This window comes from Oryctolagus cuniculus, chromosome 12 (assembly GCF_964237555.1).
Source record: "Oryctolagus cuniculus chromosome 12, mOryCun1.1, whole genome shotgun sequence".
NCBI lineage: Eukaryota > Metazoa > Chordata > Mammalia > Lagomorpha > Leporidae > Oryctolagus > Oryctolagus cuniculus.
In genome coordinates, this window is record NC_091443.1 from 89,910,201 (window position 1) to 89,927,081 (window position 16,881).

At 57.5% G+C, this 16,881-nt stretch overlaps 1 protein-coding gene and 1 long non-coding RNA gene across 5 annotated transcripts in view; one reads left to right on the forward strand and one right to left on the reverse strand.

The window, feature by feature from the left end:
- The window catches only part of SMAD3 (SMAD family member 3), a 113,755-nt gene that overhangs the window by 50,817 nt on the left and 46,057 nt on the right, over nucleotides 1-16,881 (forward strand). Inside the window, exon 1 of one of the 4 annotated variants that reach the window (XM_070054403.1) lies at nucleotides 8,439-9,002. The exons of the other annotated variants lie outside the window; for them this stretch is intronic. The gene's annotated coding sequence lies outside the window, so the exon portion shown is untranslated. Of the gene's footprint in view, nucleotides 1-8,438; nucleotides 9,003-16,881 lie in introns of those variants that run through there. 4 annotated transcript variants of the gene reach the window in all.
- On the reverse strand, nucleotides 1,684-7,064 carry LOC138844709 (uncharacterized). Its single transcript, XR_011380944.1, has 2 exons — nucleotides 6,573-7,064; nucleotides 1,684-6,377 (listed from the first exon to the last, which is right to left on the reverse strand). It is a non-coding gene; the product is annotated as an uncharacterized lncRNA (long non-coding RNA).

The following is a 16,881-nucleotide window of genomic DNA, read 5'->3' on the forward strand; positions in this document are numbered from 1 at the left end:
TTAATTTACCCTGGGGAGAAATGCAGCATTTTCAGGGGCTGGAACATAAGCGAAACGCTCCTGTGGGTGCTGGGAACCGGAGCTCCGTAAACAGGGTCGTTTCATTTGTATTGGTTCCATTCCGTTCGATCTGTAGCTCTTGGAGGATGGCAGCTGTGTCTCACTTCCCTCACGGCCGCCCCGGGGGCAGGGCACAGGAGGTGCTCACAAGATCTTGGTGCAGTTCTTCCTGAACTCTGCCGTGTGAGCTCATCCTTAGGCAGCAGCCAGGACGCGTTGGGAGGCAGAGAGCCGGCGGTGCTGCCCGCCTGGCCACGCACAGAAAAAAGCTGCCGCCCAGGTTGGGGTTCCTGAGCGTGGCCGGACATGGAAGTGCCAACGCAGACGGGCGTGCGTGCCTGTGCGCTGCCAAGATGGTGCTCACCATGGCGAGGGGGCTGGCAAAGCGGCGAGATCTCTTCTGCCAGGGAGCCCACCAGGCCTTTCCACCCACTTGGTGCCGGCAGAGGTGAGATGAGGGGTGACAGTCTCTTTCTTGCTCACTCTTCTCAGTTCCCTTGCCTGATGGAAAAACCCAGTAGGCGAGAGGGAGGTCCTGGCCCCAGTGGGCAGCTGCTCATGGCATTGGGGCCACTGCCACCTACGGTTGTGCTTGGCACAGGGCTGGCCACCGTGCAGAGGCCCACCCAGGCAGACGCACTCTCTCTGGGGCGAGGAACAAGCTGCCTTCAGCTGGCTGCGTGTGTCACGTTGGGTGGCCCTCACTGTCCCTGCTTCCCAGGAAATGGCCTCACTGTTTTTCAGTAGCATCCTATTTCAAAACAAAAATAAGCAAACAGTGGCACGCCAGCCTCCAGGTAGGAGGTGACGGCTCTCTCGCAGTTCACAGTTGGGGCAGCCCTATCCCAGTGCGCACAAACCACGCGGGCAGAGACTGTGGAGATGTGACCCCAGCCTGGGGACAGTGACAGAGAGAGAGAGAGAGAAAGGTCTTCCTTTGCCATTGGTTCACCCTCCAATGGCCGCCGCGGCCGGCGTGCTGCGGCCGGCACACCGCGCTGATCCGATGGCAGGAGCCAGGTGCTTTTCCTGGTCTCCCATGGGGTGCAGGGCCCAAGCACTTGGGCCATCCTCCACTGCACTCCCTGGCCACAGCAGAGAGCTGGCCTGGAAGAGGGGCAACCGGGACAGAATCCGGCGCCCCGACCGGGACTAGAACCTGGTGTGCCGGCGCCGCAAGGCGGAGGATTAGCCTAGTGAGCCGCGGCGCCGGCCGGAATCCTGGCTTTGACCTTGGCCTCTCCCTCTTCTTCCACCTTCCAGCCCACAGCCTGTATCTAATTTAGGGGTGGAGAAGCACACTACTTTCTGTCTGGACCACCTTCAGACCCCTGGGTGCTGCTTCCTTCAGGCAGCCCCCCCCACCCCGCCCCAACCCCAGGATGCTCCGCCCACACCAGCGGCCCCGTCCAGGTCCTTCCCAGGTCCTCCACACCTGCACCTGCCCTTGACTTTCACAGGGCTCCTTGCCTGTCCTGCTCCTCTGAGCGCAGCCACAGCGCAGCGAAGGGTGGGGGGTGCTCCTGACCCTGTTGTGCTCAGATGGATGCTGAATTGCCTAGGGCCCCCTGGCTAGGTCAGGTCTTTGACCTCCCGTCCTCCGCTCTGCCCTAGCCTTTCCTCTTTTTTTTTTTTTTAAAGATTTATTTATTAGAAATAGTTACAGCAGAGAGGGAGAGGGAGAGAGAGAGAGATCTTTGTCTGCTGGTTCACTCCTCAAATGGCCTCAGTGGCCAGAGTTGAGCCAATCTGAAGCAGGGTCCAAGAGCTTCTTCTGGGTCTCCACACAGGTGCAGGGCCCCAAGCACTTGGGCCGTCCTCCACTGCTTTCCCAGGCCACACCAGAGAGCTGGATGGGAAGTGGAGCAGCCGGGACTTGAACCAGTGCATTGCCGGCACTGCAGGCAATTGCTTTACCTGCTACACCACAGTGCCGGCCCCATTGGTGTTTGTCTTGAACAGAGTTGTAAACTGCCTGGAAATCCCCGGGCTCACTTCCTCCAGGAAGCCATTCTGGACTGCTTCATCCAGTTCTCATCAGTCCCCGGGCCTCCGTCTCCCCAGTGCCGGAACACAGTGGAGCAGGCATTTGTGTGAATGTTCCACAGTCTCCCCTTTCAAAGGGAAGGCTCCCTGAGGGCTGGGGCCAGCAGTGGCTTGGTTAGAGGAGTAACTGGGAAGAGAAATAATTCATTTTATTCTATTTAAAGATTTATTTATTTAATTCAAAGTCACAGAGATATCTTCCATCTGCAGATTTATTCCCCATAGGGCAGCGGGGCTGGGCCAGGCTGAAGCCAGGAGCCAGGAACTCCATATGGGTCTCCCATGTGGGTGCAGGGCTCAAGCACTTGGGCCATCTTTGGCTGCTTTCCCAGGTGCATTAACAGGGCTGGATCAAAGTGGAGCAGCCAGGACATGAACCTGCACTCACATGGGATGCCGGCGTTACAGGCGGCGGCTTTACCTGCTATGCCACAGTGCCGGCCTGAAATAATTAATTTTAAATGCACAAAGTTTGCACAGGTTGAAAAATGCACGTCTGGACACAGACTCAGGTCTTTAGACTTGCAGTCCAGCTGTTTTCCCACACTGCTGGCCTTTCTCAGGGACTGACCCCGGGTCCTGCCTCTGAGCCGCCAGCAGGCACGCTTTTGCTGTGCACACCGTGAAGGTAGCAGAGAGCCGAGTGTCGGAGCCTGCGGGGGCCTCAGACCTTGTGGTCCAACGCCTGCCTATCATAGCAGAGGAAACCACGGGTCCCAAAGCAGGTGCCTCGAGCCGCAGCCCAGGGCCACCCCCGCTGTGTCTCCTTTTGATCATTAGGAGCTACAGGCCCCTGGTAGGGTCTGAGCGGCCGGTGCCGGGTGGAACTGTGGCTTCTGGAGCACAGCTTTTCAAACGCTTTCTGTTGTTTGAGTGATGCCCTAAAGAGCAGGTGATCCGAGAAGACCACGTGGATGGAGACTTAGAGTCTCTCTCTGCTTCTGAAATACCTTCTTTGAGTCTGCCCGTGTTGGGTGCCGACCCCGTGCCTGGCTTGGTGCTGGGTGCCCACTAACTCCCAGCATAGGAGCCGCTGGGCTCTGGTCCCCAGGGTGGTCAGGGCAGCTGGGGACGGAAGGCTGGGTGTAGCGTACATGGGTATGTAGAAAACACAGGTAAGAGAGTTTCTTACCAGGCTTAGATATAAAACAGACCCCAGATGTCTTCTGTCCAAATCCGGCTGTTCTCCTTGGCTTCTTTCTGAGAGGTGGTACCTGCTGGCTTCCCAGGCTGCCTTCCAGGTCCGCCCCGGCCGGGGGAGGCTGTGCCATCTCTGCAGCTCCCCAAGTGTCTCCCCAAGGTCAGGGACATGCAGCTCCTGTTAAGCCTGGCATGGAATCATGCCCAGAATTGTTGGATGCACGGATCACCTGTTATGTGGGACAGAGACCCCCGGCAGCTGGGCACATGGAGTTTGGGGGAGAGGTCCTGGCTGAGATAAGAGAGTTGGGAGTTGTTACTGGATGGACAGGGCCATGTTGGGGAGGACGTGAGGGTGGGATGAGGAGCAAGCTGGTGCCCCGCAGAGTGATGGGCCCTGTACCCAGAGGGAGGGAAGCACAGCCCTGATGTCCCCAAAGCCCGATGACCAGGCCTGGAAAGTGCAGGTTTGGGATTTTGTAACCTGGAGACCACTGAGTGCCCATTGTGGTGGTGGTCGCAGTGGAGCGCTGGGGCCGGAGCCTGTGGCAGTGTGGACGAGAGGTGAGGAGGTGGGCACAGAGGCCTGGTCACTCCCGCTGCATGGCCGTGCTGGGGTGCCAGCGAGAGCCACGGGGTGGGAGCTGGGTGGGGGCCTGGCGGGGCGATGGCACGGGCTGTGGAGAGCCTGGAGCGCTTTCAGCTGAATGGAATTGTTTATTAGGTAGATGGACGGGAGCCTGGCCAAGGTGTAGCTCAGACTTGCCAAAGACATCCATTAAGTCCAGCCCCGTCCACGCTCAGGGGAACAGGGCAAGTGGATTATTTTGTAAGAGGCTTATAGAGTCCAAAGGTAAAGTTGCCTAAGAAAGCTTTGGCAGGTAGTTAAGTCAGGGCAAGGGGATGTTTTCTAAGTGCCATCCTGTAATTGGATTTTTCTAGTAACGTCCGAAGCTGAAGACTGTGACTGTGGGAAGCCTCCTGCATCTCCCTGGGGACAGGTTTTGAGACCCCCACCCACTACCTTTATCTGCCCTTCGCTTCTTCTGCTAGCTACCTGGCCCTGGAGTGGGTGGCTACTTTCTAGGGGGAAGGAACAAGGCCCAGGACTTAGTTCACCTGGAGTACCTTAGTGTGACAGCGGGGACACGCACGGCAGAGGCCCTGGCCACCCAGGTAGACACACTATGTCTTGGCAAGGGCGCGCGGGGGCGGGGGGACGGTTGCCAGTGGTAACAGGTCAGCTGCAGCTGTCGCCCGTCTCTGGATCCGCGCAGGAATGGTTTGTAAGAGCCCTCGTCTCAGATGCCTCTTGGGGAGATAAGGCAGGGCCTCTGTCCCGGCGGCTGTATCTGGCTGAGTGTCGGTGTCTGGGCTCAGACTGGTAACTGCCGTGGGTGGCACAGGGGCAGGTGCCTGGCTGGGAGGAGGCGGAGGCACTGTGGCCCAGGATTGCCGGGACCCTCGTGCTTAGGGGGCTGCCCCCAGATCTCGAAGCCCTGCCTCATCTGTCGGGAGGGAGTCCTCGGGACCCGACTGCACCTGCTCCATCATTCACGGCCACGACACGGTGGGCAGCCTGACGGCTGTGGCCACCCGGAGCTTGGCTGAGGGTGGCGCTGAGTCACACCCCGGCCTGCAGCCCGGTGGGGATTTCCACGCAGCCCCGTTGCTGTCGTCTTCTGTTTCCTGCCGGCTCTGACGTGGGCTGGCTGCCAGCGAGCAAGCGAGTGTGGCGGGCACGCCCACCCCGGCCACTGGCCACTGCCTGGGAACGCCGGGGTATGCCGGTGGTTCTCCCCACAGCTCTGCTCTCTCCATCCTGCCCCATCCTGGCTGCGGAGGGAGGGTTTTGTGGAGGAGCGAGAGCTTGCTCGTGGGGCAGCCTGCCCTGGTCCTGTAGGGTCACAAAAACCTAGGCTGGCCAAAAACAGCCTTCTTATCTGCTACAAGAAGCCTTGTGAGAAAACACGAGAGCAGACGCGGGGCCTTACCGTTCCTGCACTTGGGGGAATGATGCCACTAGCGTGTTATCTGTGTGTGTCTGTGTCGGCTTCGAGAATCCCCACGTAAGGCTATTTGGCTTTCAACATTAAAAAAAAAAATTAATTCTATTTGAAAAGCAGAGAGAGCACAAGATTTTCCATCTACTGGTTCACTTCCCAAATGCTCACAACAGCCAGCGCTGGGCCAGACTGAAGCCAGGAGCCCAGAACTTAAGCTGCCCATGTGGGTGGCAGGGACCCATCACCAGCATCCATGTGGGATGCCAGCACTGCAGGCGGTGGCTTTACCTGCTAAGCCACAGTGCCAGCCCCCGAATTTTTTAAAAAGCTACTTTTTATTTACTTTTGTTTGTTTGAAAAGTGGGTGGTGGTGGGGAGCGTCTTCTATCTGCTGGTTCACTCCCTATAAGCCCTTAATATCCAGGGCTGGGCTGGGCTGGGCTGAAGCCCGAGTCCGGAACTCAGTCTAGATCTTCCACTTGGGTGGCAGGGACCCCACTGCTGAAGCCATCACCTGCTGCCTCGCAGGGCGCACATCAGCAGGAAGTTGCACTGACGGCAGGGTGGGGACTGGACGCCAGGCCCTCCATATGGGATGTGAGTGTCCCAGGGGGCCGCCCATGCCGCCCCAGGTGCCTGCTTCCTGCATAATGGTTTTCCAGTGTAGCACCCCGGATGTGAGCGGTAGCCACAGCGTGTCCCCAGGCTGATGAACTGACTGGGAAATGGCCCTTCGCTGACGTACCCGGTGCTTTTCTGCAACTCAGGATTTCTTTTCAGGTGAAGGAGACTTTAAATTGAAAGCAGCGGTTCAGCCGCTAACCGGACAAGGAGCAGTAGAACATCCATCCCGGAGTGTCCCAACAGCCTGGGGACAGGGAAATGGTGCCCCCAGCTTCCAGCCTCGGGCTGCGCCGGAGAAGCCTGCAGTCGCCGGAGAATTGTCGGGGGCCTTCGGGGCGAGTCCTCGCCTGTGACTGTCCCGCGTGTCCAGGGGACCTGGCCACCTCCGCAGCTTACACAGCTGTCTCAGTTGTCACAGTAGAGGCCTCGTCACCGCCTGGGCGTGAGGGGCTGGAGGGCCGTCCGACGTCAGGAAGAGAATCTTCTCTCTGGAAGAGTTTTCTGAAGGGAATTGGACAAAGGGAAAAAACAAAAGGTTTTGGTTGTCTCTGGGAAATGAGACTGTTCATAAGCAGGATAGCTCATTAACAGATCACACTGCTGGCCAAGGCGAGGTGGAGCGCGGCAGGAGTGTGTGTACACACGGCCTCGCTGGGGCGCGGCTGCCTGGACCCCCGCGTCGCCGGTTTCTCTCACCTGTCTCTCAAGTGGCTGTCATTGTCACCGTCGTCATCGCCACCACACCAGGCCTCCGACCCCCTCAGGCAGCCCTCTGTGGAGGACGCCGGGGCACCGGCCGATGTGAACGGACCCCTTTCTCGCGTGAGCCGTCCCACGGAGGCACCGGGGAGGGCCGGCCGCCCAGCCGCGTGGCATCTATTTTTGATGTGAAATATGAAAAGCATTTTAGAAGACAACTGACTCCTGAGTCATGCCCAGAGGAGCGGACGGGACGGCCTGAAATCCGAGCCTACGCTCACCAGAGAAAGATGACCGGGAGGCCGCTGTGGGCTGCGCTCCGGCCGGCTAGGGCAGCTCCGGGCTGCAGTGTGCTGGCCAGAGAGCGCAACATGTGGGCAGGGGCCAGGGCCGTGACCGTGGCCGTGGCGTGGTTGAGGGCCGCGCTCGCTTAACCAGGAGCCCCGTCCGCTGGGTTCCCACAGGATGGGACAGCCGCAGGCACGCCCACACGTGGGCTGTGTTGAGTAACTGCACTTGAGTAAGAGATCTTGGCTCGGTTACACGTGAAGATGTTTGTCAGCGGGAACCCCGGCTTACACAGCCTCTGAGCCCCTTGTTAGTGGCTGGCTTTCCTTCTTTTTTCTTTTTTAAATTTCATTTAAGACATTAAGACACACACACACACACACACACAGATTGATTTTCTATTTATTTATTTATTTTTGACAGGCAGAGTGGATAGTGAGAGAGAGAGACAGAGAGAAAGGTCTTCTTTCGGTTGGTTCACCCTCCAATGGCCGGTGCGGCCGGCGTGCTGCAACCGGCGCACCGCGCCAATCCGATGGCAGGAGCCAGGTACTTCTCCTGGTCTCCCATGGGGTGCAGGGCCCAAGGACTTGGGCCATCCTCCACTGCACTCCCTGGCCACAGCAGAGAGCTGGCCTGGAAGAGGGGCAACCGGGACAGAATCCAGCGCCCCGACCGGGACTAGAACCCGGTGTGCCAGCACCTCATGACGGAGGATTAGCCTAGTGAGCCGCGGCGCCGGTTTTCTATCTGCCAGGAACTCCATCTGGGTCTCCCATGAAGGTGCAGGGCCCCAAGCATCTGGGCCGTCTTCCACTGCTTTACTAGGTGCCTGAGCAGACAGCTGGATCGGAAGTGGAGCAGCCGGGACTCGAACTGGTGCTCGTGTGGGATGCCGGCGCTGCAGACACTGGCTCACTGGCTGCGCCATGGGGCTGGCCCTTTTTTTCTTTTGCTGGCCCCAGCCGCCTGGTTTAGGAGAATCCATGAACCCCGTTTGGCCAACCCTAGACTGGTGACCTTTGAAGCCTTCTTGGAGCCCTGGTGCCGTCTCGTGAGGGAGGCCTGGCCAGGTGTCAGGACACGTTGAGTTGTCATATTTGTCTGCTCTTGCTACATGAATGGCAGGGCATAGTCAGGGCCTGATGCTCGCCGCCTGGACTTGCAGGGGTCTGGGACCACCTGCCTCCACTCTCCTGGGTGTCCAGTGGGACTTGGGGTGTGGCCTCTGGGACCCTGCACATTGAGCCTTCTGTGTGGTCAGTGCTGCAAACCTGCACATTGCGGGGGCCCCGGGGGCTTACGGGCTCACCCCTCCCTGCTCAGACTTCGCACCTGTTTCACCCACTCAAGTGATTGTAACGTGGGGTCCCCCCTCCCCACAGGATGGCACTGGCTCACCAAGGACAGAGCTGCTTCCTACTTTGTTCATTACCGTGTCCCCAGGGCCTCTGCTGGTGCCTGGCATGCAGCCGGCCCTTAGACTATATTCTGCTTCCTAAGCTCCGACGGTGGGCCAAGCTTCGCTTCCGTGTCACTTTGTACGTCGTTTGGCCTTGCTGAGCGCTGGTTTCTTCATCTGTGGAATGGAGGGCAGTGCTCTTCCCCTGTGGCCTCCTGGTGAAGAGAGCAGCCACGCCCACACACGTGCACTGAGACACCCAGCCCAGGTGGGCGCCAGGTGGAGGGCAGCTCCCACCTGCTCCCTGGGGGCTTGGCGCGCGCTGCAGGGCCTCGGCGGTGACAGCGGTCTGTTTTCCACTGCCCTGCAGTGGGATCCATGTAGCTCTCAGTCAGACAAGCCGTAGGGCTGGACCCTGTGCCCTGGGCTAGACCTCGGCCGGCTCGGGCCTCAAGTCGGGACCAGACACCAGCGCAGACTCAGGTGGCCCTGGCAGAGGACGCTCCCCAGGGCCAGGCCCGTGAATGGGTGGGTAAATATTTACCCTGTCTGAGGTCAAATGTGAACCGTCTACCGGCTGTTTTGTTTTTCTGTCTCCTCCCTCTCTGCCTGCTGTCCCTCCCCCTTTAAAAACGGAAACTGAGAGGTTGGCAGGGTGACTGGCTCGACGCGCCTGGCCGTCGGAATGTCCGCCGGTCCCGTCTGAATCCTGTCCGTCCTCCTCGGAGCTCTCCCAGGTGCCTGGCCCACCCTGGCCGTGCCCCTGCCTGGGCTGCAGCCTGCTGTGAACTTTCCAGCGGAAACTTGCGTGGGGCAGGCGCGGGGAGGGCGCGCGCTCATCCTGTGTCCCCGTCAGCCCTGGACAGATTAACACCCATCTTGGCAGTGCGTTGTGTGCAGGTCTCACATGCTCCTCCCGTGTCTTGTGTCCTTCGTGCCTTGTCTTGGGAGTTCTGAAGGGGAGAGGGTGGGGAGGTTTCTGTACCTTTAAACCTTATTAGTTGCTTGGTTTTATGCATCTGGGTCCTCATCGCCCTTCCAGCATCACACACTTCCGTGTCAGGCGTGGGACCTTTCCCCGGAGATGTTGACCAAGTTCATGTCCAGGGCTGGCGTGGATGGCCAGAGCCCAGAGGGCAGCTGGGCTGGAAGTGGCCCGGGGCCTATTTTTAATGGAACCGGGTGGAGCTGAGCTGGAACTTACTTGGGGAATACTCAGCCTTGCTAGTGAGTTCCTCTGGAAAAAAAAAAAAAAAAAATAGCAGCCCCTTTGTTGTTGCCCGGTTTCTTTATTGCCAGGTTCCTGCCTGCACCCCAGCCAGGAAGTTCAAAGGCAGCAAAATAGAATCCACCTTCCCTATCACTCGCCCTTTTAAAATGTGACTAACTCTGAGCTAACCGAGCCCTGGCCACACGTGGATATGGTTATGCATGGACTCCGGTTTGTGGTTTGTCATTTCTGACTTGCTGGGAAATCCTAGGGCTGGGGTGGGGGATGGGAAGTAGAGCAGCTCCCGGGCTGGAGTTTTTGCCTAGGATGTTGTATGGTTTCGAGAGCGAGGCGTGTGGGCTGCACGCTTTGTGTCGTGGGCAGAGGAGAGGAGCCTGCACTTGGAGTCAGGACTGGCTTTGGATCCCAGCTTTGGCTTCTGACTGTACAGTAGCCTTGGCCAAGGCGCGCAGCTCCCTGAGAGGAAGCTTCCTTATCTGGAAAATGCAGGGAATGGCATTTATCTGTGCGGGGGGTTCTGGGGTCCTCAGGATTACAGGAACAGCTGGATGTGAAAGCCGTGGACAGAGCTCCTGGTGCAGGGACTGCGGGTCACTGCACAAGTCTTTGGATTTTGTTCCCGCAGGTTCCCAAGAGGGCGCGCGCCTTGGCACCGGGTGTTAGGTGCTGGGTGTCCTCGGAAGAGCGAGTAGAGTCTTTTCCTGGGCGGCCCACGTTTCTTTAGCATAGCAGAGCCGCGCCGTCTGATACTGATTTTGTGTGGGCTACTGTATGAATGGGTGCCTTCTGACCGTGCTAAAGTGTGAAGTGAAAAGTGAAATTAGTTTTGAATCTGATGTAATGCAGTCTATCCAAAAGCATTTTCACTTTAGCATGCACTCAGTAGAAAAGCTAAGGACTTGCTTCACGGTCTTTCTTTTTAATCCTATGGAGTCTCTGAGATTGCCGCGTTCTTTTTACACTTGGCGCACAGCTGAATACGTGCCGGTCGCGTTTCAAGTGCTCCGTGGCCGCTGAACTGCACAGCACAACTATAGGAGGTCAGCGGGGACTGCGCCCCCAGGGGCTGGGGCTGGCTTGAGGTTGACAGCCGGTGAGGGGCATAGCAGGGCTCGGGTCTCCTGAGCGGGGCTGGGCTGGATACTCCCTGCCGTAATTCTCACCACAGTATGGTGGATGGGTTCCGTGGGCTTTCCACTTACCCAAGGCCACATGGTCTGAGTCAGGGCTGGGACTGGATCAGGCCCTGCTGATTCCAGAGCCAGGGGCCTCCCATTCACCTGTCCACAGCTTCCCCTATGCAGAGGAAGAGAATTTGCACTTGGTGGCCTAGTATCAGGCTTCAAGGAAAGTGCCAGGTGACGAGCGGCACCGTGGGCCAGGTGGCCTGTCCCGTAGTGATGATGGGATATCATTGTTGGGGGGGGGGTGTGGGTGTCCAAGCAGCATTCCGATTCATCACAGGTGCAGCCTGAGGAGGGGCAGGACTGGTGTGAGAGCTGGTGGGGGCTGTGAGGAGGGGTCAGGGCAGTGCAGCAGAGACCGGAGAGCTCGCCGTGCCTCCACTGTTTGGGAATGCGCAGCACCCCAGGAGGCTCTGAGCAGTGGAGTCTTTGTGCTTGGGGAACCCCCAGGAGTTTGGGGAAGCTGAGATAAGCAGGTACTTGAATGCATGTGCGCGTTCACGCAGTCGCTTGCTCACTCACTGACGCAACAAGCGTGATCGAGTACGTGCTGTGGGCAATGGTATCAGGCTGCTATCTCGGCCTGCGTGATGACTGCCTTTTTCCAGCGAGGATCCTGCTGCATCGCGTGTTTGTTTAGGTCTCACGGCAACCCTCCGAAGTGCTTGGCCTTGGCCCCATTTCCCAGCGCAGGAAGCTGAGGCCCGCCGGGTGGCAGTCCCTTTCAAGTGGTCACAGGGCTGCTGGCTGGAGGCCAGGGGACTTTGTGAACTCTCGGTTCATGGGTCTGTCTGTCTGTCCGTCTATCCGTCTGGTCTTCCGCCAGCAGGCAGGCATTGAGCTATGCTCTTGGTTTTTGCTTGTTGCCAGTGGCGTGCACTGTTTGCTTTTTAAGAATAATCGCCAGGCTCCCAGATGTCCACTGCTGATGCCCGTGGCAAGCCAGGCTCTGTGCAGGATGCTGGCCGCAGCCTACTTGGGGGATTCTTTGCAGTCCTATTGGAAAGAGGAAGAGACGGACGCCCCGAGACCTGGCGCTTTCTGCTGGCTGCACAGCTCCCGGGCTGCCTGTCTGTCCGGGGCCCTGACTTCGCCATGAGCCCTCCTTGCCCCTCGGTGACCAGGGTCTGGCGCTGGTCCCTTCTCCTGCGGTCCTGAGTGTCCCCAGGTGGAAGGTGGGGGTGAGGGCGGCCAGCCCACCCCTTCTTCAGACAGCTTGCCCAGGAGGCGGCTGTTTTTCAAGAACCTGCCTGTGTGTGAGTCTCCTCAGAGCCTCTCTGTTCCTCCCGTGTGTGCAGGCCAAGCTCAGGTCACGTCCTCCCATGGTCACCTCTCCCGGCGGTCACCTCTCATGGGACTGGAGAGAACCCATCCGTGCCGACGGCCGTCTCTTAGCTCCTGCACCTCCAGGGCGTGGGGCATCATGGCAGGGAGGTGTCCTGGAGAACACCCAGCACCCCATCACCTTACGGAGGGGGATTGAGCCCACAGAGGTCACCCTTACAGACGGCAGCCCAGATGCTCGAGGGTGTGGCTCATCTCCCTACCCTATCAGCTTAAACATCAGCCCGCCGAGGATGTATTGAATTTTGATGCCTGCCTGCGGTTGCCTTGGCCTGGCCAGACCACGTGGGCCTTACGTGGCCTGCAGGCCAGATGTCCCCCCACCCCCGGCGCCTCGCCCCTGCCGGGGACTTTGAGGAGGTCGGCCTCAGTGCTTTGCCCTTTTTCTGAGAAGGAAGATCCAGGATCCTATACTGGGTGGGAGTTGGCACCCCCAGGAGTCTGTGTGTCTCCTCCTTAGGCAAGTGGTGGGGATAGAGCAGGGTGGCTGCTGCTCCCAGCAGGGGCGCGGGGATGGAGAGACAGGACCCCAGGCTCTGGAGCAGGAGCCATGTGGGTGGGGGGCTGAGGACTGCATTTATGAGCTGTGTTACTTGGGCGAGACGTCTGCCCCCTAGGCCACCGCCTCCCTGTGGGGAAGAGGCCCTCCTGGAGAGGTTTGGGTTGTCACCCTCTTGCGCTGGAGGCATGCATGGTCGTGCCTGGGTTAACCCACTAAGCAGGGCCGTGTGACGTCCGTGTAGAAAGGGCGCTGCCGGCACCCCCACCTCTCCCTTGAAGGCAGCCCGCGGTGTTTTCTGTTGTTCTAGAAGGTTCCTCCCTGAGATGGGCAGAAATCCCGGTGACATCCCCCCTCCTCTTTGGGCCAGCCCTCATTCTGTCCTGTGCACTTGGCTCTCTCCTCCCTGACCCCTGTTTCACATCTCCTTGGCTTCCCGGCCCCTCCTCTTCACATGCTTGTCTGTGGCCAGCGCAGTGCAGGGTGCAGCGGCCCAGCCAAGGGAGCGGAGACCACGGCCTCCATGGCGTGGGGTCCGGGCCTCCCCCACAGGCACATGGCAGTGACGATCGGACTTGATGGAAGGGTGGGCTCGGTGGCATTTACTGCATTGCCAGTGGAAGTGGGAAAGCCCTCCTGGCCCTCTCCCTCTGTCCTCACCAGAGGAAAACGGAGTCCCGTGCGGCTCACCGGGGCGCTTTCCAGCTTCGCGCCGCGATCTTCCGCCCCAGATGCCACCAGTGTCGTTGCCATTTGTTCACGGAAAAACTTAATTGGAGTTTTTAATGCATCTGGGGGGAGGGGCTGTGTTTCCATTTGCCTCAGAAAACAATGAGAAGGAAAACACGGAGTCTGATCGCGTTGCCAGAGTTTGCGGAGCCAAATCTGAAATTAATTTACAAAGTCATTAGTATTTTCCATTTGCAAACCCAAAAATGAATGTAAGTGCAGTTCCTTGTAATTAACTACAAATTAGGAACGGGTTGAGAAGACTTTGTCGGGACCAGCGCGCAGAACCCCTGGCAGACGCAGATGGTGGGTGGGGGGCCCAAGCCTTGGCGCGGTTTTCACTCAAGTCCGGGTGACTGTGGGAGAGGGAGGCAGATTCCCGTAGTTCCCAGAGGACTGCGCTGACTTTCCTAACAGTCTGCAAACTGGCAGGGCCTGTAGGACACTCCATTCTAACTTTCTCACGTTCTGCAGGAGATTCGCAGCCAATCAGGTGAGAGCAGGAGACCACAGCCCTCCTCCTGCCCGCGTGGCTGGTGCTCCTGCTGCCCCGCCCCCTGCCGCTTGTGCCCATCAGGTTTAGCACATGAAACGTGCCCAGCAGCTTCCAGATGCATCGTGCTTGCTGTCTGCATAGAGTGAATGGAATGACCCGGGCGAGAATCACCCATGTCCACGCGGCTGGGGCTTCAGGTGAACTGGAGCATCCCGAGTGTGGTGCTGCTTACGGGGACAGTGCAGCGGGGTCTCCCTTTCTGTAGGTGGCCTGGTTATTTCCAAGACTGTGCTGCTGCAAGCCGGCCCCGCCACCCACCTCTGTGTGTGCGAATCTGCTGGGCTGTGAATGAGCAGTGGCCCTGCCTCAGCGGGAGCTCAGACAGAGTGGACCTTGGAGGTGTAATGGAGTCCTCAGCGGGATTCTGGAGAGGCCTGTGAAATGCCCTGTTTGGGGAGAGAGGGGCCGGCAGAGCAGCAGTGTTGGGGGTCTGTGGCCCTTGCGCCAGTGTTTTTCCCACCCGACTCCAGGCCGGGATCCCCCCTCCCCCCAGCTCCAAGGCAGCTCGGAGGCAGCCATTGTGAGAATCTGTGTTTGCTTGGAGGTACTAAAGACCATTCTTGTGACAGTCACCTGCTGGTGGCCAGGGTCTGTGCAGGCCCCTCCCAGGGAGCTGTGTGTGACTGGCTGGAGGAGCTGCCTTCTGTGGACAAAAAAACCTGAGGTTGACAGAGGTGGTATTTAGGGCACCAGTGATGGGGGGAGAGGGGTTGTAGCCACAGCCAGCTGCCCTGCAGAGCCTGCCAGTGCCTGCTGGGGAGGGGGCGTCCAGGTGGGCCTGCGCCAGGGGAGGGAGGCAGGAGGGGTTCCTGGGGGCTAGCTGTGAGGTGCTGGGGACAGAGCTGGCCTGGTTTGGGATTGCTGGGTGGGGAGGTTCATTGTCTGTGCCAGCGTCAGCTGTCTGGCCCCTGTTTTTTTTTTTTTTTTTTTAATTAAATTAATTATTGAAATTGCTGACTTTTAAAAAAAATTTATTTCTTGGTTATTTGAAAGTCAGAGTTAGAGAGAGAGAGAGAGAGAGAGAGAGAGAGAGAGAGATCTTCATCTGCTGGTTTACTCCCTAAATGGCCACAATAACTGGAATAACTGGGGCTGGGTCAGCCCGAGTCATGGAACTCTGCCCAGGTCTCCCATATGGGTGTAGGGGCCCAAGCACTTGGGCCATCATCTACTGCTTTCCCAGGCCATTAGCAGGGAGCTGAATCCAAAATGGAGCAGCCAAGACTCAAACCAGCACCCATATGGAATGTTGGTGTCTCAGGCAGTGGCTTAACCTACTTGTGCCACTGCACTGGCCCCTTTATTTTAATTTTTTAAAGATTTATTTATTCAAAGCTAGAGCTTTTCTATTTGCTGGTTTACTCCCCACAATGGCCACAATGGACAAGGCTAAGCTAGGCCTAAACCAGAGGCCTAGAATACCTTCCAGATCTCCCATGTGGGTAGAAGGAGCCCAAGTACTTGGGCCATCTTCTGCTGCCCTCCCAGGCACATAAACAGGGAGCTGCATTGGAAGTGGAGCAACTGGGACTCAAACCGGTGCCCCAGTATGGGATGCTGGAGTTGGAGGTGGCAGTGTAACCCGCTGTGCCCCAGCCCCAGCAGTCTGGGCTCGGACACTGTGAGGGGCAGAAGGTGGGTTTGCAGGGGAGTGAAGGTGACCCCAGTGAGTCCTCTTTACCGAGACCCTGCCTCTGTACTTTGCTCTTGTGTGACTCTGGGCCTGGGAAATGATGGGTCCCTAACACCCTCTCTGTGTTGAGATGAGAACTGGGGCCGGCGCTGAGGATAGCAGGTGCCGCCGTGGCCTGCAATGCCGCCATCCCATGAGGGTGCTGTTCTGAGTCCTCCACTTGAGATCCAGCTCCCTGTTCATGTGCCTGGGAGGGCAGCAGTGAGTGGATGGCCCAAGGTCTTTCATTCTTTTTTTTTTTTAAGTATGTGTGTGTCTTTCATTTTTTTTTTTTAAGATGTATTAATTTATTTGAAAGGCAGAGTTACGGGTTGGGGGGAGGTACGGAAGAAACAGAGAATTGGTGCCCACATGGGATGCTGATGCCACAGGGGCTTCACCCACCTCACCACAGCACCGACCCTGGCCCAAGTTCTTGGGTCCTTGCACCCATGTAGGAGCCTCGGATGAAGGTTCTGGCTCCTGGCTTCTGCCTGGCCCAGCCCCAACCATTGCATTCATTTGGAGAGTGAACCAGCAGATGGAAGATCTCTCTCTCTTTCTCTCTCTCTGTCTCTGTCTCTCTCTCTCTCTCTCTAACTCTGCCTTTCAAATAAATAAAATAAATCTAACAACATGCATGACTGTGTAGAAGAAAAGCAGATGAGAAGAACTGACACTTGGAACTCCTTGCAAAGTGCCCGGTACCCCAGAGGCTCTCTCTAATAACAGCTTGTATTTTCTCTTCCACTTACTTTTTTTTTTTTTTTTTAATTTCTTACTCCCTCTATAATAACAAAAATTTTCAAAGACAGAGACAAGTTAATGCGTTGCTTTCTATACTCTCAGGCCAAGAATTTGCTGCATGTTTACATACCAGAGTGCTTTGAACTTCTCTTTGGTGGTTCAGAAACTCGCTCCAAGATGCCAGAAGTGACTGCCTGCCTTGGCCCGTTGCTGGGGCGTGCGCGGGTGTGCGTGTGTGTTATAAGAATGTAAAGCATTCGAGTTACAGGCAGATAGCTTACCCACATAACTTGTCCCAGATCTAGCAAATGTCAGTGTTTTTCCCTATCTGCTTCACGTTTTTAATGCCTATTTCTTTGCTAATAATAAAAATAAAGAGGTTGTGCCACTGGCTTTCTGTCCCCCACCCCCCTTTCCCGCTCCCTCACAGGTGTTTACTCTCGAGATGAGTGGAGTCCTTGCCAGCCGGGATTTTGTAGTGAATTGTTTGTAGAGTCACGTAGCCCCTCTGGAGTGTGTTTGAGCCACAGAAGCAAAGCAGCAGCCTTTGGGAGAACAACCCTGAATATCCCAGAGCTGGGCAGTGACGGTGGCAGAACAAATCCACCTGCTTCCAAATCGCAATATTAAACCGATAAACTCACTGCCTTTGAC